The following is a 24,852-nucleotide window of genomic DNA, read 5'->3' as shown; positions in this document are numbered from 1 at the left end:
AGCCAGGGGGAAAAGATCATTTAACTTTGGAACACGAACTATCACTGCTTTTGGCCAAATGTTCGAGGTTCGAAATTGGCAATGCCATTCCTAGTATTTATGTTTCGAAAATAGCTGGTGGGTTATTTAATACATCTTAATAGTTATTAAGTTTTACATACATGCATTTAACACAAATAAGGCAAAACTAACACAATTAAAACACGAATTATGGTTCTGTATGTCTACACATATTTTGATCTGGATTATCATGCTAAATGACACTTGGAACATATGTACGCTTTAACACATTGTACGCTATGACACTTTGTACATATATACGCTATAACACTAGGTACATGTACGCTATGACACTTGGTACATCAGAACTCTATGACACTTGGTACATATGTACGCTATGACACTATGTACATATGTACGCTATGACACTTGGTACATCAGAACTCTATGACACTTGGTACATATGTACGCTATGACACTTTGTACATATGTACGCTATGAAACTTGGAACATCAGAACTCTATGACACTAGGTACATCAGAACTCTATGACACTTGGTACATATGTACGCTATGACACTTGGTACATCAGAACTCTATGACACTTGGTACATATGTACGCTATGACACTTGGTACATATGTACGCTATGACACTTGGTACATATGTACGCTATGACACTTGGTACATATGTACTCTATGACACTTGGTACATCAGAACTCTATGACACTTGGTACATATGTACGCTATGACACTTTGTACATATGTACGCTATGACACTTGGTACATCAGAACTCTATGACACTTGGTTCATCAGAACTCTATGACACTTGGTACATATGTACGCTATGACACTTGGTACACCAGAACTCTATGACACTTGGTACATATGTACGCTATGACACTTGGTACATATGTACGCTATGACACTTGGTACATATGTACGCTATGACACTTGGTACATATGTACTCTATGACACTTGGTACATCATAACACCATGACACTTTGTACATATGTACGCTATGACACTTTGTACATATGTACGCTATGACACTTGGTACATATGTACGCTATGACACTTTGTACATATGTACGCTATGACACTTTGTACATATATACGCTATGACACTTTGTACATATGTACGCTATGACACTTTGTACATATATACGCTATGAAACTTTGAACATATGTACGCTATGACACTTTGTACATATGTACGCTATTACACTTGGAACATATGTACGCTTTGACACTTTGTACATATGTACGCTATGACACTTGGTACATATGTACGCTATGACACTTTGTACATATGTACGCTATTACACTTTGAAAATATGTACGCTATGACACTTTGTACATATGTACGCTATTACACTTGGTACATATGTACGCTATGACACTTGGTACATATGTACGCTATGACACTTGGTACATATGTACGCTATGACACTTGGTACATATGTACGCTATGACACTTTGTACATATGTACGCTATGACACTTGGTACATATGTACGCTATGACACTTTGTACATATGTACGATATTACACTTGGAACATATGTACGCTTTGACACTTTGTACATATGTACGCTATGACACTTTGTACATATGTACGCTATGACACTTGGTACATATGTACGCTATGACACTTGGTACATATGTACGCTATGACACTTTGTACATATGTACGCTATGACACTTGGAACATATGTACGCTTTGACACTTTGTACATATGTTCGCTATGACACTTTGTACATATGTACGCTATGACACTTGGAACATATGTACGCTTTGACACTTTGTACATATGTACGCTATGACACTTGGTACATATGTACGCTATGACACTTTGGATAATAGCATTGATATATGTGGTATATATTACCTTTGGCAGGTGTTAATACGTTGAATGTTTTGCAGTGGTCTTTTACAGTTGGAAAAAGCTGTTTCACAATTCGCATTCGTGTTTTTCTACTTCAAGGGACTGACTTATAAATACGGAAATGCCACAGTCGATTTTTTATTTTGGAAAAAGTTATGCTCTAATCTTTATTCCAGACAATTCTCCTGAACTATATTAACACGAAGTCAATTGGCATAATGTGTTTTGTAAAGAGAACCTTTATCCACAAAAGCAGATGAAATTTAAGACAGACTTAAACAGTCGATTGCGTTTGTATTGGTGTCATTTGAAGAACTATAACGATGTTTGTTTAACAGAAAAATGTTTTGGAGTGGACATGGTTTACATTTTCTTTTCTTGCACCACATACCATGCAATATTTTCGCGTTAAAGTCTTCAGTTTTGAAACCATTTGTTAGAATTAAGACTCATCTCTTCCTGATGGCTTACAAATTATAAAGAGACTTACAACACTTAAAACCACCATGCGACCGACTACAACAGCATACTCTAAATGGTTAAACGTTACTTTGCGTTTATAAATGCTATCGTGGCATACCTTGTCTAGTAATACGTTTTGTCATCTATTTGTTTGCTCAGCGCTTTCATTGGGGTAAAAGTTTTCAGAAATCTTTGAAAATATGGCCGCTTCAAAATGGACATCGTTTGTTTCAAAGTGGTATATTGTGTTTACTATTAATCAGTATTATGTCGCAGAGTAGTTCCACGCTTATATATTGCCTGTAAAAATATCAATGGTGATACAGTAATGGGTTTATTACATCGGTTCGGTATTACCCTATGTTAAACAACCCTGTCACTGTATTGTATTTGTTTTCAGTTAAAATTTCAGTTAAACTTTAAGTCCCCGAGTTCTTATGGCATTAAATGTGATTAAAGAAAAAGTCTTAACAAAATACTAGCTGCACAACATGCAGTTAAATATTGATTGCAACAATTTCATCAAAATCTGTATTTGTTTCCTCAAATAGCATTGCTCTTATTTGCGTACAGAACTATGACGCTATCTTGCGCTGCAGATAGAGAACAAGACACTAACACCATGTGAACAAGTTTGTTTATGTTAGGAAGACGTTGATAATAGAATCTCTGCCATAGTCTTTGAACATACTTGCTCAATGTATTTCTCTTGTTATTTCTAGCGCTGAAAATCCATCTTACATTGCATGATTATGTTTACACTGGAAGTAGTTTGAAAGCACTATGGACCTCCTTCCTCGTACAAAACCTCCAGCTAAGAGTGTTCTGTTACATGTTAAAACAAAATAGTTGATAGATTTGTCACCTGAATAACCCCAACTAGTGGTTTTGCCTTTTACGTTATCTTTATTTATTTTTTTAAAGTCAATATATTGTAAGCTACTTAATTTTCCCACTTTAAACAAATAATCCACAAACTGAACAATTTAGCAAAACAGCCCGTCTGGTTTTATTTATTTCGCCGTTCAATGGTAGTGTTATAACGGATGATAAAGTAGCTGTGATAAATAAGTATGTCTTACCCAAAAAATAATGTTTAACTTTGTCGATTTACGCAGGTCTTTCCATTTACGCTATTCTGATATTTTTCACTTCGGAATGAATGAAAAATTAACAAAATAGCTCACATTTTTGCAATGTACTTAGTTTGATTGATGTGTGCGGTGTCGATGCAAATAAAAAAGCAAATAGGACAATACACCTCTGATAAATATGCGATACATTACAGTCCATGCTTTATTTCGATTTCTCCTACAAAAGCTGGATACTTTCATACAAATCTCGTTTACAGAATTCTTTTAAATATGTTTCGATCGCTTTTCATATTTACATATCTTACTTAAGTTCATGGCGTAAGCTTTAATTTAACTAGCGCGTGCTGTGCATATGGCACGGCGATCTATTAACATAGACGATTTCCTTATGATGTAGACCGAAGACATCTGCCTACAAAGCAGATGTTTTAGCTCTTTCGCCAAAATGCATCTTCAAAGAAGTAAGCCACGGAAAACAATGAAACTCTTCGACTCACATTATATTGGCCCGCAAATAAATGCGAACACCATTATATGTTGTATATCAAAATATTTTCCCCTGGATGCAAATGCTATGGCTGTGCTATATTTTAATCCTGGTTGAAAGCCTGATAGCCTCAAATCCAGCATTCAAGGCTATCTTATTTACATACAAACAGACATAGCATGTACATATATAATTTCATCCAAATGTCTAATATCATTAAACAAAATGATGTTAGTTTTATGTTTACAGTTTACCAATTCATGTGAAGTGTATCAGATGTGTGTTAGATCTTTGGAATATTGGATGGAAAACATGTAATGGTTCTGATGAAGTAGTTCGTCGTCATCCAACGAGGCGCTGTAACGCATACAATTCGTTGTGATTTATATGCGAAGGCACGTGTGTCTTCATATCGAATATAGTTTCATTTTGATGATTTTGTACTGAATTATTGCTAATAATTACTTCACTTTATTACTTCATCGTTAACAGGACGAACATCACCATCATCGTAGTCGTCACGGTAACCGTCATCACCGGCAGTTTTAGATGCCTATAAGAAATGTTTATAGATAACTGATTTTTTTGAAGATTAAAAAAAATGAAGATTTAAAAAAAGAGGCAGTGGACGTATGGATAGCGTTCTTACGTTGTTCGAATGTTTATTCACGTATGGTCTATAATGAAACCTTTTAAAACAGGTTAAACCCACTTACATTTGGCAGTGCCAGTTATATAGGAACAAACAAATTTAAATAACCTGTGATTCTTTGTGCTTTTTTGTGTGTTTTTTTGGAAGTGTTAAGACGTTATTGTACAAACGTTCGTGGCGGTGTCGTCTGAATAATTAGGTAAAATCGTAAACCATATAAGAGTTATTGATCTTTTCTTTTTAACGAAGGCAGACAAGTGGTTAGAATGTTTTGTTTTTTACTACAATATAAAAGTGTATATTGTATAGTTAAAACTTATCATTTTGTCAAACAATCAAACAAGAGCTAATTTCCTTTTCGCCGAATATAGGTTGTCTTGACAGGAACTGTATGTGTATATAGTTTGTGGCGAAATGTGCAAATATGTCAAGAATTACTCTCCGCTCTTATCACAAGTTTAAAGGCGAGAAAAGTATCAGTCTAACTATAAGATATACGTGTATGCTGTATCTTAAAAGGAATTTGCAGAAACATAATTTCTGGTGAATTGAACAACTCCCAATATCCATATCTTGAAATGAAAAGTGTTACTGTAATTGATCATCTCTTCTTGGTTGACAACAAATAACATTCCTTAGAGCAGGCGAAAACCCTTTAAGAGGTGTAAGATAGGATAGCACGGGGTGAAATGTGGCAATTTCGCAAATCACAGTAAGATCTTTAATATATTCACTTATACGCATATGGCTCTTTACTCTGTGGCGCGGATTCGTTAGCAATCCGTACTGTTAAGTCGTCAATTTTAATTTGTTATACAACAAAGTAACACAAGCTCTGCACAGCTTTCGAGTCCGACTTTACATTTTTAGAGTATACTACAATTTGCAGAGTACTGATGGCGTTTTCCAAAAAGAGAATAAGGACAAGGACTCAGCAGCATAAATTGTTTTCCTTAAATTATGTTAGAAAAAAATGATCTCTTTTTCTCCAGACAAGAATTTCCCTGTCTTTGACATCTGTACAGATTAACCATTGGTCACCGTCCTCGACATCTGTACAGATTTGCCATTGTCATCGTCCTTGACATCAGTTCACATTTACCATTGTCACCGTCCGCGACATCTGTACACATTTACCATTGTCACCGTCCTCGACATCTGTACACATTTACCATTGTCACCGTCCTCGACATCTGTACACATTTACCATTGTCACCGTCCTCGACATCTGTACACATTTACCATTGTCACCGTCCTCGACATCTGTACACATTTACCATTGTCACCGTCCTCGACATCTGTACACATTTACCATTGTCACCGTCCTCGACATCTGTAAACATTTACCATTGTCACCGTCCTTGACATCTGTACAGCTTTACCATTGTCTCCGTCCTTTTCATATGTACAGCTTGACCATTGTCACCGTCTTTGACATCTGTACAGCTTTACCATTGTCACCGTCCTTGACATCTGTACACATTTACCATTGTCACCGTCCTTGACATCTGTACAGCTTTACCATCGTCTCCGTTCTTTACATCTGTAATGCTTTACCATCGTCTTCGTCCTTGACATCTGTAATCATTTACTATTGTCACCGTCCTTGACATCTGTACAGCTTTACCATTGTCACCGTCCTTGACATCTGTACAGATTTCCGTCCTTGACATCTATACAGCTTTACCATTGTCACCGTCCTCGACATCTGTACAGATTTACCATTGTCTAATAACTTAATATATACTAATCCGCAGTTTAAATCCTTAATAAGTTTGTGTTTGAACGTGACGATGCTTAGATTTTCCAAAGCATTAAGTACATAGTTATAAACCATTTGGATCACAACTTGAGAGAAAGATGATATTGTTTGCTACATGATATTGTTGATAAACAATACACTTATATGCGTTTGCTTTATTCAGCCGAATGCGCTTATTGGTAGATATTGTACAAATTGTAATTGACCTGAATGACTAATTTCTACTGAGAAGCCTAGATTGTGAAATTAAAATAACACAGTACACCAATATGGCAAACTATTATGGCATTCTTGTTTGTGAACCAACGCCAGACGATAAAAGTCGGAATATTGTCATTTATACAAGTTAGACACTGCATGTTTGATTACTTTAGATAGTGACAAGCAAATATTAGCAGTGAATGTTATAAAAATAAAATGTATTGTCAAGTACCCAGTGAGAGTTTGCAAACACCGGCACAGAAATTATGTTTGATTATTTGATTTATGACACATACTGGAATTTATATTATCTTCTCCAGTGTTGAGATCTAGATATAAATATGTCTTCATGATGTCGCGGAATTGAGTTTTTATTTATTCCATGCAAATGACTTCGCCCACGTAAGAGCCTACGTTGGCGGCTCACAACGCACACAGGAAAAGAGCATCTGCTGTCTGCGGGAAGAAATCATATGGTTTCAGTATTAAGTATAAACAGAGTTGATTGAACTCCTTTAACAGCTTTGATTTAAGTTTAAGATAATATATTATTGTTCTTTTATATGTTTATATACAACATTTTGCATTATTCATATTGAATAGACACTTAAGTTTTACATTTACTGTTTATTTTAGAGTATGGAATTGTTCATGGCGAAACGGTATTCCCCCTCCCCTTCAAAAATTGAAATATTTATTACATGTTTCTTTAATTCTTTTTTCATATTTAATTCAACGCCTTTCACTTAATAATTTACAAGTGAATGTGATGGAAAGCTTATTGTGTCACATTTACTAAATCTTGTTCTTCTGTTTCTATATAGACCCATGTTTTTTTGTTCATAACCACCTGATTAAAAATCTTTTTGACTGTGTTTTAACCCTACATTTGAATAAAATAGGTTATTCTAATTGCTAAGTCATATTCGTTCGTAACATGTTGGTTAATATCAGTTGTTAGGGTTCCGTTTCACCAAGAACCTTAGGAGGAATATCCTGCAGTTATCCTTAATTTGTTTTAAACCTTCTAATATCGATATACAGAGCAAACATATCTGGACAGTAAAGTGTCTAGCATTATTTGTATGTAATCATGTCTACCCTTTTCACATACCCACTGTTCTAGCAGATCCTGGGGAGGAGGGGAGGCGGCGTCCGGCATGCCCCCCCCCATAAGTTTATTTAATATTTCAATATAGGAGAGAAAAATAATACAATACACCATTTCGGACTAGAAATTGTTAAAATTGTCTTTGGCGAATACTTAAAAAAAGACCTTAAAGTTTAAAACAAATAAGTTTCGGCTCTGAGGGAGGGGCACACGTCGAAAGGTGAAGCCCCTAAGTTACAACCCTCTTACTTCGAATCCTGGAACCGCCCCTGCACTGATAGGGTTGGGATCTGTCTTCTTAATCCATTAGTAATTAACACTGATTGTAACCACAGCGAATTGTAATTATGCATCAATTGTACAATATGGGCGCTTTAGATTCGAACAAGCAACTACCTTATAACAAACGCAGAGTTTCTTAGCAACATTTTCGGAATAACAGCAGACTCCTAACTGGTGGGATGATCCTACTCATATATGCGGGGGGAATGTGCTTTATGTGAATTTAACTGCTTGTGTATCTACAATAAGATATGATTAAAATGTTGTTTAGAGAGGCTTAATTAATAAAAATCAAAGATGATGTTTCACAGTTGTTCTGAAAGAAGTGTTATCTCCAGACAGGAGCAATGTCGTGCAATCTTCTGTATCTGTGTTTTGGATACTGCACCTTATTCTGCCGTTGTTATGATATTTCTGTGGATATAAAGATATAAAGATAAATAGAGAGATATAAAGATATATAGAGAGATATATAGATAAATGCTAAGTGTATTGTGGAGAAGTAATTATGCAATAGATTTTATGACCCTGTGATCTATCTTCATTTCTTTGCATTTCAGTTATGGTAATGACTTTTTTAGGTTTTCAATAAGGTAAAATCAGCTTTGAAAAGTGTGTTTTTGATTGACTAAAACGTGAACAGGAGATTTAATGCAGAAAACAGAAAATATTAAAACGGTATACAAAGTAAACTAATGAGTTTTGTGTTTTTTTCTGTAAAGTGCTTTCTCCCATTATCATTATGTGAATGCAAAAAGAAAATGATCGGAACGGTTTTATTAACGCAAATAAATTGACCGCAGAAAAATAAAATGAATGAACTTTTTCAGAGCGTTTTAAATTTCTTATTTCACTGTTTAAAGTTGTACTCGTCTGTATTAGAGAATTATTTTGGGGGTTCTGGTAATAAAGGGTAAAACTCAGTCAAAAGGATAATAATGATTGTTTCACTGTGAGTTACCTACGAGAAGTAGGGTGCGTCGACGGGTAACGACGGACAATGACGGTGGGCGGCGCATACAAGCGTCCGAGTTGATGCATTCAGATACTCGGGTGATGATTCTTGTCAAAATATGTATCAATAAATACAGATATAACAACTCTCTAAAGAAATAGCAGTTTCAATGATAATTACTTCATTATTAGAACAAGTCGTTTTTCCAAAATTTCATAATCTATATATTTTTAAAAGATAACTGATTTTTTTTTTCTAAAACGTTTAAAGATGATAATGTAGGCTAAGCAATTTTCACGTGCATGGCGCTAATTATGACCGTTTAGGTTGTCTGTTTCCAATTGGGCATAAATGATTACGACTTATTATTAAAAATGCATTGGAAACGACAAGCCAATATTGGCCGACAGTTGCTTACAGAAATTAAAATGAATTCTAGCATTAATTGTGAGTGCACGTGAACATACAATTTTGCGAACTTTCCTTTCATCAATCTGTCTTTTGGCATTTGAGAAAGGTATTTGATTTCTGGAAAGGAAAACGCATCATAAATATGTTATGCTTAATCGTGCAAACCGATTTATCTGAATGCAGTTCGATCATAATACTATTCTTTTCTTCAAATGTTGTGCTTTGTACAAAACAAAAGTAGTCTATTATGTTTAATTGCTGGTTTTGCTCGTTTAAGGTGTTTTGATGATACAAACACATGTTTTCATTGCTCTCTTATCGTCCGTAATCTCTCTTACAATCGATATCACACGGAGTAAACAAGAAGAACGTGAAATGGAATGTTATTTATTTCATTCATACAATTCCAAGTCTTTAATCCGCTGTGAACATCTGGGTGTTTAATCAGAAGCAAAAATAATAAATGTTCATTTACTGAATCTTGGTCAAAGGTATTTGAGACAAGTTTATACATATCAGTTTTAAAAAGGTAATGAAGGGTGAGGTGATTAAAAATGTAAACCTTCACTATGTTTAGATAAGCCATATGAAAAAAGATAAGGTGGAATTGCCAACGTCAAGAGTATTTCAGAAGCAGGGTTATCAAAACTCTAAAATGCTGGGATAGTTGTCATCTCAACTGTAGTGTGTTTCTTGGCATCATTCTTTCTTGCTAAATAAAATTCTGCAGCCGACGGCGGATATTGTTTGATGTAACAGTGGAGTAATAAACATTCGCATTGCTAACATGGAGAAAAAGTATGTGTTAAAAGTAAATGCTAATCGGTGAATTAAAGATATTTATCAGTAAAATCAAATTTCAATTTGTTTCTAGTACACTGTTTCAAACATAAAATTGATAATTCCTCTGCAAACTCTCATTTACAAGTCAACGGTCACTGCACACAAGGAATAAAGATATGTATATGTTTATATGACCGCGGATTGGACACTTGTGACAATGATCGGGTAGCATGCCTATTAAGGCCTACATAAACCCTTGACATGATGCCCCGGTGTTATAATGTGGCTTTTGCTCCATTGTGGTCTCTACTACATGCTCGTTTCAAGGAACTCTTGTTCGCCCGGAATGTGGGCGGCCTCGGTGAACTTCTCATCTTGCAGTATTCAGCTGCCATATATCTAGGACTTAATCCTGTTGTGAGCTATATTCAAAACGTAGAATAATGGTTTAAATAGTATCTTAATGCGCGTCGATATTATAGGAATAATCATGCTACGAGTACTCGTATAGTTGTAACGGAAACTTCTTTGTCCCTGCATTGACTCTGGTGTGAACCTGAGTTCTCATCAGTAACGTTTGTACAGTGATGTGGGAGTGAGGGGGAGCAATCGGTATTGCCAGTTTTATTTTCTTACTTTTACACTAACCTAAATGGGGTTTTTTCTCAATCATTGCACGCGTTTGACACATTTAAATAACACTCAACGCTATCGCGTCATACCTTGTCCACTAATACGTTTTATGTCATATAGATACTGGGGTAAAAAGTTTCAGAAATTCATTAAAAAATATAACCGCTTCAGAATGTTTGTTTAAACGTGGTATGTTGTGTTTTCTAATAATCAGTTATTCAACGCTGATACAATTTTTTGCATTTTTATCCACTATAAATCCTGAAAAAGTCCACTGTGATAATGCAATGAGTTTATGTCATTGGATGGGTATTACCCTAAAATATGTTAAACAATCCTGTCACTGTTCTAGTATTTGTTTTCAGTAAAACTTTTAATGTCCCCAAGGTCTAATGACATTAAATGCGATTAAAGATATAGTCTTAACATAATATTAGCTGCACAACATGCAGTTAATTATCGATTGCAACAATTTCTTAAACACATGTTTTTGTCTCCTAAAATAGCATTGATCCTATTTGCGTTCAGAACTATCTCATTATCTAGATCTGCAGATAGAGAACAAAACACTAACACCATGTTAACATGTTTGCTTATGTTATGAAGACGTTGATGATAGAATCTATGTCATGTGGCTTCCTTGAACATACTTGCTCAATTTATTTCACTTGTTATTTCTGGCGCTGATCATTACCATCATTGTACTCGTCATTACCGGCAGTTTTATGAACATTGTTTTAGATAACCTTATGCCTATAAGAACAGTTGATGGAAGCCGATTTTCTAAAGAATTTAAAAAAAATAAAGAATTTGAAAAAAGAGACAGTATACGAATGAATAGTGATCTAACGTTGTTTGAATGTTTATACACGTACCAATGGAATTAATAGTATACCTATTAAAACACATTAAATCCCCTTATAGTTGTCAGTGGAATATATATGGGAACGAACTATTTTAAATAACGCATTTGAAATCTCTGTGCTTTTGTTGTTTTTATTTTTGGATCAATAAGACGTTATTGTACAAACGTCCGTGCCGGCATCGTCTGAATAATTAGGTAAAATCGTTCAACATATTAATAAAGTTATTGATATTTTCTTTCTAACGAAAGCAGACAAGTGGTTAGAAGGTTTTGTTTTTCATTACAATATAAAAGTTCAACTCGTCAAACAATCAAACAAGAGCTATATGCGGTGGGAGCATGCCTTTACGCCGATTATAGGTCGTCTTAAACCCCCAGTAAATTTACATTTTACTGACCGTGCAAGGCGGTACTTAGCAATTCTTGATAAACATACATATTTATATATATATATATATATATATATATATATATATATATATATATATATATATATATATATATATATATATATATATTATGTATGCACTGTGCTGTTTGTGGAGTTTTGTACTGTTCTTCTGTGTTCCTTATTTGTGATTTTATGTTCTATGTCTTTGGCGTTTACCCAGTGCCACTAAACCGGGTTTATGTTTAAACTTTTTGTTGCTACTAGGCTTGTTTCTGTAGCTTTTTGCATAATATTGATATGATCTGTATATGTATATAGTTTGTGGCGAAGTGTATGTTGTGATGAACGTCTATCTAAAATATGCAAATATTTTAAAATTACTCTCCGCTCTAATCACAATTTTAAAGACGAGAAATGTATCAGTATACCTATTAGATATTCGTGTATGCTGTATCTTAAAAGGATTTCGCAGAAATATAATTTCTGGTGAATTGATCTCCCAATATCCATATCTTGAAATGAAAACCAATTATTGCAAATGCTACTGTAATTGATCATCTCTTCTTGACTGACAACAAAAAACATGCCTTGGACCAGGCGAACACACTTTAAGAGGTGTAAGATAGGATAGCACGGGGTGAAATGTGGCAATTTCGCAAATCGCAGTAAGATATTTAATGTATTCACTTATACGCATATGGGCAAATTAAAACGATAAACAGATTCTGCTAAAAGTATGATGGTTCGACAGAAATGGAAATTTGCCCTAGCTCCCGAGTTCTCGCCGAGCTCGTAGAATGTTCGAGGTCAAGAGCAGCTCTCAAGGTACCAGGTAGGGGTCGCACGGGTATCGCATGTTGTTCATGCGAGTTCGGAACACCGTGAGGCGGCCGTAAGACCTTGCCGTTGCACGACTATTTGCAGGGGAGTCGAACAGTTAACGTACCATGTTCATACGATACTACGGACACCGGGCAGGAAACTTTCGAAATGTCGGGGGTCGGGAGGGCGCAACTTTCACCACAATTGAATTGAATTACACTTGTAATTTGTAATAACTGAAAAGTCTCGAATGAGAAATTTAAATAACACTAGTCCACGAATATGCCAAACTATTATGGCATTCTTTATATGTGAACCAACGCCAGACGTTAAAAGTCTGATAGTTATCCTTTATACAAGTTAGGCACTGGATGTTTGTTTTCTTCAGATAGACAAGCAAATATTAGCAGTGAACGTTATAAAAATGAAAACGTATTATCAAGTACCCAGTTAGAGTTTGCAAACACCGGCACAGAAATTATGTTTGATTATTTGATTTATGAGAGATACGTGAATTTATATTATCTTCTCCAGTGTTGAAATCTAGATATATATGTCTTCATATTGTCGCGGGATTGAGATTTTATTTATTCCATGTCACCGACTTTGCAGAAGTAAAGGGAAAGGTTATCGGCTGCCTGCGGGAATAAATCATATATGATTTCAACATGAAGTATATATATATATATATATAGTTGCTTGAACCACTTTTATATCATTGATACCTAGCTGTGCCAAAGCTTATTATATTCTAGATTTGTGTTTCAACCCGGACGTTAAAATCTACATAATTATCATTTAAACAAGTTAGTCACTGAATGTTTGATTACTTAAGATAGTGACAAGCAACTATTAGCAATGAACGTTATAAACATGAACACGTATTATCAAGTGCTCAATGTTTGCAGACACCGGCAAATAAATTATGTTTGATTATTTAATTTACGGTAGATACGGGTGCTCCAGATTTCGGATTCGAATATATAAGTCTTCATAATAACGTGCGGCTTAAAACTGTAAATGAGATTTCGTTGATTCCCTCCCGGCGGCTTATAACGCTTTCGAAGATAAGAACGAGAGGGAAGGACTAGACTCGCATTATAATATTTGTAACACTTAAAATTTGTAGCTTTTATTGTTTACGGTAAAGGACTCCAAGATCATGCACTTGGTAAGAATCGATGACTTGGAGGTTAAACTTGTTTAAGTTTACCAGATAAAAAATCCATGCTAATACTATTGTTTATGATTGAGGCAATGCATGGTTCAACTATATATGTCATCACAACTCTTAATACTCTTTGGACCATTTCATGTAGTCAAAAAGATTTATTTAAATCAAATTCATGTTTGATATATTAAATTTTAAAGGGCTGTTATAACTTAAACAAAACAATATATGTCCAAGTTATACATTAACTGTTTTATAGGGCATGGAATTGATAATGGCGAACTTGTTAAGTCTTGTTGTTCATTTTTATATAGATTTATGTTGGGGGTTTTCTCAACCACCTGATTAAAAATCGTTTTGACTGTGTTTTAAACCATACATTTGAATGAAATAGGTTATTCTTATTGCGAAGTCAAATTCGTTTGTATCATTTTAGTGAATAACAGCCGTTAGGGTCTGTTTCACCAAGAACGGTTGTGGAAATATCCTACAGTTATCATGATCTGTTTAAACCCTTCTGATCTTGATATGCATAGTATACATATCTGGACAAGAAAAGTATCTAACATTATTTGTATCTAAACATGTATACCCCTTCCACAAACCTACTGTTCTAGCGACCTTTCCAGAAACCCACTGTTCTAGCGGATCCAGGGGGGGGGGGGGCTCATCCGGCGCCCCCCCCCAACCCTAAAAGTTTTATTTTTTATTTTTATTTGTTAATATAGGAGAGAAAAAGATACAACACGCCCAACACGCACCATTTCGGACAAGACCCAAAACACTACCAACACTTTAAACCAAATAAGTTTCGGTTCTGAGGGAGGGGCACACGTCAAAAGGTTACGCCCCTAAGTTACGCCCTTCTAATTTTAAATCCTGGACCGCCCCAGCAATTTTACCGTTGAAAAAAAAGAAGAAATATTTGTCATCCATAAGTGATTAACAACGAATTGTAATCATGCATCGATTGTATAATATGTGCGCTTCGAACAAGCAACTAGCTAATAACGGACGCAGAGTTTCTTAGCGATAACGGTCCAACATCGGAATAAAAGCAGTGCAACTAACTGTAGGGGTGTTCCTACTCATATCGGCGGGGCAAATGTGCTTAATGTGCATTAAACTGCTTGTTTATCTGCAATAAGATATGATAAAAATGTTGTTTAGAGGGGATTTATTCATCAAAATCAAAGATTATGTTTCACAGTTGTTCTGAAATGTTATTCACTGGTTGATTAGAAGTGTTATTTCCCACAATATCGTGCAATCCTCGGTATCAGTGTTTTGGGTATTGCACCTAATTCTGTCATTGTTTTGATATTTCTGTGGAATATAGATATATATAGATAAATGCTAAATGTATTGTGGTGCAGTAATTATGCAAGAGGTGTTATGACCCTGTGATATATCTATCTTCGTTTCCTTGCATTTCGTTTATGTTAATGGCTAATTTAGGTTTTCAATAAAGTAAATCAGATTTGAAAAGTTGTGTTTTTGATTGACCCATTATCATTATTTGAATGCAAAAATAAAATGATCGGAACGGTTTTATTAACGCAAATAAATTGACCGCAGAAAAATAAAATGAATGAACTTTTTCAGAGCGTTTTAAATTTCTTATTTCACTGTTTAAAGTTGTACTCGTCTGTATTATAGAATTATTTTGGGGGTTCTGGTAATAAAGGGTAAAACTCAGTCAAAAGGATAATAATGATTGTTTCACTGTGAGTTACCTACGAGAAGTAGGGTGCGTCGACGGGTAACGACGGACAACGACGGTGGGCGGCGCATACAAGCGTCCGAGTTGATGCATTCAGATACTCGGGTGATGATTCTTGTCAAAATATGTATCAATTAATACAGATATAACAACTCTCTAAAGAAATAGCAGTTTCAATGATAATTACTTCATTATTAAAACAAGTCGTTTTTCCAAAATTTCATAATCTATATATTTTTAAAAGGTAAATGATTGTGTTCTAAAACGTTTAAAGATGATAATGTAGGCTAAGCAATTCCCACATGCATAGCTCTAAATATGACTGTTAAAGGGACTATACACCAGATCGGCACCAAACAAGTTTTTACTGTAACGAATCTCAGGACATTTATTTAATAAAATGTTTTACTCTTTGATATCATAATTGTAAAAAAATAATCCCAAAATGTAAAAATAAAATCGAGTCGGAGACAGAGGTTCGAGCCGGTGTCGTCAAAATTGCAGTCCAGTGTTGTATCCACTGTGCTACGAAGGCTTACGCATTTTTTTGGAATATTAAAGCTATATAATTAACCTGGTAATATCGCGTAATAACATCGACTAGCCAATCACGGTTAAGAATGAATTCTACTAGGTATACATACCTAGTAATCTTTTTTAATGGAAAAATACGAAAGAAACTGCGAAAATTAAATTAATTGTAAACTATTTGGTACTTCAGTTAGTTAGTTTTAATGCATTGTACACATCGATACCAAGCTTATGTCATTTTTCGACAATTTTCTTTTTTGTCGCTATTTCATCATATGGTGTATAGCCCCTTTAAGATTGTCTGTTTTAAATTGGTCATAAATGATTAGGACTAATTATTAAAAATGCATTGGAAATGACAAGCCAATATTGGCCGACAGTTGCTTACAGAAATTTAAAAAAAATCTAGCATTAATTGTGAGTGCACTTGAACATCCAATTTTGCAAACATTACTTTCATCAATCTGTCTTTTGGCATTTCAGAAAGGCTTTAGATTTCTGGAAAGGAAAACGCATCATAAATATTCTATGCTGAATCTTTCAAACCGATTATGTGAATGCAGTTCGAACATAATATTATTAATGTCTTCAAATGTTGTGCTTTGTACAATCGTAATGCTCCTACAAGTAGTCTATTATGTTTTATGGCTTGTTTTGCTCGTTTTAACTGTTTTGATGATACAAACACATGTTTTCATTGCTCTCTTATCGTCCGTAATCTCTCTTACAATCGATATCACACGGAGTAAACAAGAAGAACGTGAAATGAAATGCCATTTATTTCATTCATACAATTCCAAGTCTTTAATTCCGCGGTGAACATCTAGATGTCTAATCAGAAATAAAAATAATAAATGTATACTGATATCAATGCCTTCAGGATTTCGTTTGATGCTTATAATGAGAGCGATAAATATATTGATGCCGATGCTGCAGCATCGTCTATCGATAATGATGACTAGTATTATGACCATTATGAACAGAACAGAACAGAACAGAATTTTATTACACGTAAACTATACAGTTTTTTGTGTTTCATATACATATTTAATAAATTACAATTACAATTATACAATGTAGTGTGAAATATTAAATCAATATTATAATTAATCTATTTTTAAGGATGAACTGGAATAGAAAACACGAATCAATCAAACTATAATAGTATACAATACAATAACCAATAGTTTGCTTTTTATATACTAGTATATGTTGGAACAAATGATATCAATTGATCAATTTCTAACAATAAAACAGATTACATAGTATATATCAACATAAATAGTAACCAATTTTTACAAATGTTAACAACGCATACTACTGCTTGAGATAGAAATGTGTATCAAGGCTTATAATTATTGATTTATTAATAAAGTAGAACGCACCTTAAATGCTTCCGATATATATTTGCTTAACATAAATGTTTCAGATGTATTTTGTGTATTAAGAAGTTGTACAAGTTTAAACATACTAGGTCTTATTCTATATTAACCTTTAATATAAGTTTGTCTTAATTGGACATAAGGTGTACACTTAAATATAAAATGAAATTCGTCTTCTACTTCGTTCGAGTCATATATTTGACAAAGACGTAAGTGGCGTTCTAATATATCATATCTGCCAGTATTAACTCTTAAATTATGCGAACATATACGTATTTTTGTGATAGCAATTCTAAGATTTCTTGACACAATATTGTCTAAATAGGATTCAAACTCGAATGCAGTTCTAAGTACTCTATAAACAATTATGACACCATTTTCATTAACACTTCCATGCCATCGTTGTAAATATTCGTCTATCAGACGCTGTTTAAAAATACAAATGAACTGGTTTTCGTTTAGCTGTGTATCATTACAGTATCATTACACCATACATAATAAAAGCCATATCTGGTGAGAAGGTTCTTAACCTTATTGAACCAATTATCCTGATTGTTATCAATATCTAACATTGCGTCTTCTATGACAGATTGAGTAATTATATTGTCACTTTTCTTAAGTTTGAACAAGTATTTTACAATACGTACATATCTATTTATATACAATGGGTATCTACCCAATTCACCGTAAACAGCAACATTTGAAGACGATTGTCTGACGCCTAGTACGGCTTTGCAAAATTTTAAATGTATCTTCTCTAGCTGTGTAGACTTCGTAAATCCCCAAATTTCTTACCCGTATGCAATTATAGATGAAACAAAGGCATCAAATAATTGCAAAGCTACCCTAGGTTTACATTCATACTTTTTAAGATTTGACAACAATGTGTTTACTGCTTTTAAACCTTTACCATATAATGTTTGGGTATTAAGGCTAAAATTGCCAGTATAATTTAAAGTTACTCCTAGATAGTTAAAATCATTTACAATGTCAACATCTTCGTTTGCATACAACACTTTTTCATTACGTTATGTGCCACCTCTTTTGCGAAAAATTACAATTTTAGTTTTAGAAATATTGACTTCTAAGCCCCAGGTATTACAATAACTGTATAAACGGTCTAACGACATTTGTAAGTCTTCCGGGGTTTCACCAATAACAACCGTATCATCAGCAAATAACAATAAAATCAAAGAAATATCACGTAAAGCTAAACCACAATCGTTCCTATTTTGTAAATACAATTCTAAGTCTTCCACAAATAATGAAAACATAATCGGGGAAAGTATCTCTCCTTGCTTTAAGCCTACTGCAATATTAAAAAAGTCTGAATAGCTATTACAGTGTTTTACACAGGACTTTACTGATTTTACTGACTGATACACATGCGTATAATACGTAATATTTTACCATCTAAATTGGATTTATACAACTTTAACCATAGCGCACTGAGATATTTGGAATCAAAACATTGGATATATTACATAATTTGTTAATATTATTTTAAACTCTGGGAATTTTCCAGTCGCCTGGACTAAGGGTATAATCGTACCATTACATAAGAAAGGTGATAAATCGGATGTTAAAAATTATAGAGGTATAACATTGTTAAGCAATTTTGCAAAACTTTTTACATGTGTACTTAATCAGCGAATAACTAAATGGTGTGAAGAAAGTAATGTAATCTGATGCACAATTTGGTTTTAAAAGAGACAGGTCTACAGTCGATGCAGTGTTTATTCTTCAGTCAATTGTGCAAAAATACGTTAACTGAAATAAACGGTTGTATTGCTGTTTCATTGATATGAAACGTTGTTTTGATTCCATATATCTTAGTGCGCTATGGTTAAAGTTGTATAAATCCAATTTAGATGGTAAAATATTACGTATTATACGCATGTGTATCAGTCAGTAAAGTCCTGTGTAAAACACTGTAATAGCTATTCAGACTTTTTTAATATTGCAGTAGGCTTAAGGCAAGGAGAGATACTTTCCCCGATTATGTTTTCATTATTTGTGGAAGACTTAGAATTGTATTGACAAAATAGGAACGATTGTGGTTTAGCTTTACGTGATATTTCTTTGATTTTATTGTTATTTGCTGATGATATGGTTGTTATTGGTGAAACCCCGGAAGACTTACAAATGTCGTTAGACCGTTTATACAGTTATTGTAATACCTGGGGCTTAGAAGTCAATATTTCTAAAACTAAAATTGTAATTTTTCACAAAAGAGGTGGCACATAACGTAATGAAAAAGTGTTGTATGCAAACGAAGATGTTGACATTGTAAATGATTTTAACTATCTAGGAGTAACTTTAAATTATACTGGCAATTTTAGCCTTATTACCCAAATATTATATGGTAAAGGTTTAAAAGCAGTAAACACATTGTTGTCAAATCTTAAAAAGTATGAATGTAAACCTAGGGTAGCTTTGCAATTATTTGATGCCTTTGTTTCATCTATAATTGCATACGGGTAAGAAATTTGGGGATTTACGAAGTCTACACAGCTAGAGAAGATACATTTAAAATTTTGCAAAGCCGTACTAGGCGTCAGACAATCGTCTTCAAATGTTGCTGTTTACGGTGAATTGGGTAGATACCCATTGTATATAAATAGATATGTACGTATTGTAAAATACTTGTTCAAACTTAAGAAAAGTGACAATATAATTACTCAATCTGTCATAGAAGACGCAATGTTAGATATTGATAACAATCAGGATAATTGGTTCAATAAGGTTAAGAACCTTCTCACCAGATATGGCTTTTATTATGTATGGTGTAATGATACTGTAATGATACTGTAATGATACACAGCTAAACGAAAACCAGTTCATTTGTATTTTTAAACACCGTCTGATAGACGAATATTTACAACAATGGCATGGAAGTGTTAATGAAAATGGTGTCATAATTTTACCATTGTCACAGTCCTCTACATTTATACACATTTACCATTGTCACCGTCCTTGACATATGTACACATTTACCATTGTCACCGTCCTTGACATATGTACATATTTACCATTGTCACTGTCCTTGACATATGTACACATTTACCATTGTCACCGTTCTGGACATCTGTACACACTTACCATTGTCACTGTCCTTGACATATGTACACATTTACCATTGTCACTGTCCTTGACATATGAACACATTTACCATTGTCACCGTCATGGACATCTGTGCACATTTACCATTGTCACCGTCATGGACATATGTGCACATTTACCATTGTCACCGTCCTGGACATCTGTACACATTTACCATTGTCACCGTCCTGGACATCTGTACACATTTACCATTGTCACCGTCCTGGGCATATGTACACATACCATTGTCACCGTTCTGGACATCTGTACACATTTACCATTGTCACTGTCTTTGACATATGTACACATTTACCATTGTCGCCGTCCTTGACATCTGTACACATTTATCATTGTCACCGTCCTTGACATATGTACACATTTACCATTGTCACTGTCCTTGACATATGTACACATTTACCATTGTCACCGTCATGGACATCTGTGCACATTTACCATTGGCACCGTCCTTGACATATGTACACATTTACCATTGTCACCGTCCTCGACATCTGTACACATTTACCATTGTCACCGTCCTGGACATATGTACACATTTACCATTGTCACTGTCCTCGACATATGCACACATTTACCATTGTCACCGTCCTGGACATATGTACACATTTACCATTCTCACCGTCCTGGACATATGTACACATTTACCATTGGCACCGTCCTTGACATATGTACACATTTACCATTGTCACCGTCCTCGACATCTGTACACATTTACCATCGTCACCGTCTTTAACATCTGTACACATTTACCATTGTCTCTGTCATTGACATATGTACACATTTACCATTGGCACCGTCCTTGACATATGTACACATTTACCATTGTCACCGTCCTCGACATCTGTACACATTTACCATTGTCACCGTCCTTAACATCTGTACACATTTACCATTGTCGTCATTGACATCTGTACACATTTAATATTGTCACTGTCCTTGTCTTCTGAACACATTTACCATTGTCACCGTCCTTGACATTTGTACACATTTACCATTGTCACCGTCACTGATATAGGTACACATTTACTATTGTCACCGTCCTTATCATCTGTACACATTTACCATTGTCACCGTCCTTGACATCTGTACAGATTTACCATTGTCACCGTCCTTGACATCTGTACACATTTACCATTGTCACCGTCTTTGACATCTGTACACATTTACAATTGTCACTGTCCTTATCATCTGTACACATTCACCATTGTCACTGTCCTTGACATATGTACACATTCACCATTGTCACCGCCCTTGACATCTGAACACATTTACAATTGTCACTGTCCTTGACATCTGTACACATTTACCATTGTCACCGTCCTTAACATCTGTACACATTTACCATTGTCACCGTCCTTATCATCTGTACACATTCACCATTGTCACTGTCCTTGACATATGTACACATTTACCATTGTCACCGTCCTGGACATCTGTACACATTTACCATTGTCACCGTCCTTGACATCTGTACACATTTACAATTGTCACCGTCCTTGACATCTGTACACATTTACAATTGTCACCGTCCTTGACATCTGTACACATTTACCATTGTCACAGACCTTGACATCTGTAGACATTAACTTAATGAACTTAATATATAATACCCCGCAGTTACAATCATAAATAAGTTTTTGTTTGAACTATTAGCTAGATAATATTGTTGATAAACAATGCACTAATATGTGTTTGCCTAATTCAGCCGAATTCGCTTATTGATAGATATTGTACAAATTGTTATTGAATTGAATGACACTTTTAATATCTACTGAGAAACCTCGAATGTGAAATTTGAATATCACTAATGTACAAATTGTTGTTGCATTGAATGACACTTTTAATTTCTACTGAGAAGCCTCGAATGTGAAATTTAAATATCACTAATACACGAATATGCCTAACTATTATGGCATTCTTTATTTGTGAACCAACGCAAGACGTTAAAAGTCAAATAATTGTCATTTATACAAGTTAAACAGTACATGTTTGATAGTTAAGATAGTGACAAGCAAATGTTAGCAGTGAACTTTATAAAAATAAAACGTATTATCAAGTACCCAGTGAGAGTTTGCAAACACCGGCACAGAAATTATGTTTGATTATTTGATTTATGAGAGATACGGGAATTGATATTATCTTCTCTAGTGTTGAGATCTAGATATAAAAATAACTTCATGATGTCGCGGAATTTATTTTTTATTTATTCCATGTCACCGACTTTGCACACGTAAGAGCCTGCGTTGGCGGCTTACAGCGCACACAGAGAAAGAGCATCTGCTGTCTGCGAGAAGAAATCATATGATTTCAACATTAAGTATATACAGAGTTGCTTGAACCCCTTTAACAGCATTGATACATCGCCGTGCCAAAGCCGATTATATTCTAGACTTGTGTTTCCACCCGGACGTTAATATCTAGTAGATATTATCTACATAATTGTCATTTATGACTACTTAGAATAGTGACAAGCAAATATAAGAAGTGAACGTTTTAAAAATGAAAACATATTATCAAGTACCCAGTGAGTGGTTGCAGATACCGGCAAACAAACTTTGTTTGGTTAATTAATTGATGGTAGATACAGGAATATTAGAATTTGAATATGTAATTCTACATAATAACGTGTGGCTTAAAACTGTTAATGAGTTTCAGTCGATTCAATCTCGGTGGCTTATAACTCTATCCAAGATAAGACCGACAGTGAAGAACTAGACTTGCAATATAATATTTGTAACACTTCAAACTTGTAGCCTTTATTGTCTACGTAAGTGACTCCTAGATGATTAGAATCGATGACTTGCAAGTAAAACTTGTTTAAGTTTAAGTTAATATATTATTGTTCTTTTACATGTTTATATACAACCTATTTGTATTTTTCATGTTGATGACCTCAAAACACATATTTGTATTATGTGCTGAGAGTAAAATAAAACTCCCATACTAATAGTATTGGTTATGATTGAGGCAATACATACTTTAATTATATGTCAGGTCAATTCTTAGTACTCTTTGGACCAGAACTGTGTAGTCAAGAAGGTTTGATCATCTAGCATTATTTGTATGTAACCATGTCTACCATTTTCATATACCCACTGTTCTAGCGGATCCATGCGGGAGGGGGGGGGGCGTCCGGCATGCGCCCCCCCCCCTAAAAGTTTACTTCATATTTCAATATAGGAGAGAACAAGTAATACAATACGCCCCAAACACACCATTTCGGATTAGAAATTGTTACAATTGTCTTTGGCGAATACTCCAAAATAAAACACTAAAAGTTTAAACCAAAAAAGTTTCGGTTTTGAGGGAGAGGCACAAGTCAAAAGGTAACGCCCCTAAGTTACACCTCTCTTACTTCATATCCTGGATCCGCCCCTGCACTGATACCGATGAAATTTATCTTTGTCATCCATTAGTGATTAACACTGATTGTAACCACAGCGAATTGTAATCATGCATCAATTGTATAATGTGGGCGCTTTAGATTCAAACAAGCAACTAGCTAATAACAAACGCAGAGTTTCTTAGCGACACCGTCGGAATAACCGCAGACACGAAACTGGTGGGATGATCCTACTCATATATGCGGGGAAAATGTGCTTTATGTGAATTTAACTGCTTGTTTAACAACAACAAGATATGATTAAAATGTTGTTTAGAGAGGCTTAATTAATGAAAATGATGTTTCACAGTTGTTATGAAATGATATTCACTGGTTGATTAGAAGTGATGGGAGCAATGTCGTGCAATCTTCTGTATCTGTGCTTTGGGTACGGCACCTAATTCTGCCGTTGTTATTGTATTTCAGTGGAATAAAGATATAAAGATATATAGAGAGATATATAATTATGCAAGAGGTTTTATGACCCTGTGATACATCTATCTTCGTTTCTTTGCATTTCAGTTATGTTAATGGCTAATTTAGGTTTTTGATAAGGTAAAACCAGCTTTGAAAACTTGTTTTTTATTGATTTAAATGTGAACAGGAGAATAAATGCAGAAAACAGAAAGCATTAAAGCGGTATACATAAAAAACTAATGCGTTTTGTGTTTTTCTGTAAAGTGCTTTCTCCCATTATCATTATGTGCAAGCAAAACGAAAATGATCGGAAACGGTTTTATTAAT

General features: G+C 34.5%; 1 protein-coding gene across 1 annotated transcript in view; it reads left to right on the top strand.

Annotated features, from left to right (window-relative positions):
* The window catches only part of LOC128226318 (zwei Ig domain protein zig-8-like), an 81,360-nt gene that overhangs the window by 2,393 nt on the left and 54,115 nt on the right, over nt 1-24,852 (top strand). The gene's annotated exons all lie outside the window — the stretch shown is intronic.

Source organism: Mya arenaria, chromosome 3 (assembly GCF_026914265.1).
Source record: "Mya arenaria isolate MELC-2E11 chromosome 3, ASM2691426v1".
Classification (NCBI taxonomy): domain Eukaryota; kingdom Metazoa; phylum Mollusca; class Bivalvia; order Myida; family Myidae; genus Mya; species Mya arenaria.
The sequence above is the reverse complement of the archived record's forward strand: the minus strand, read 5'-3'. Positions and strand labels throughout refer to the sequence as shown.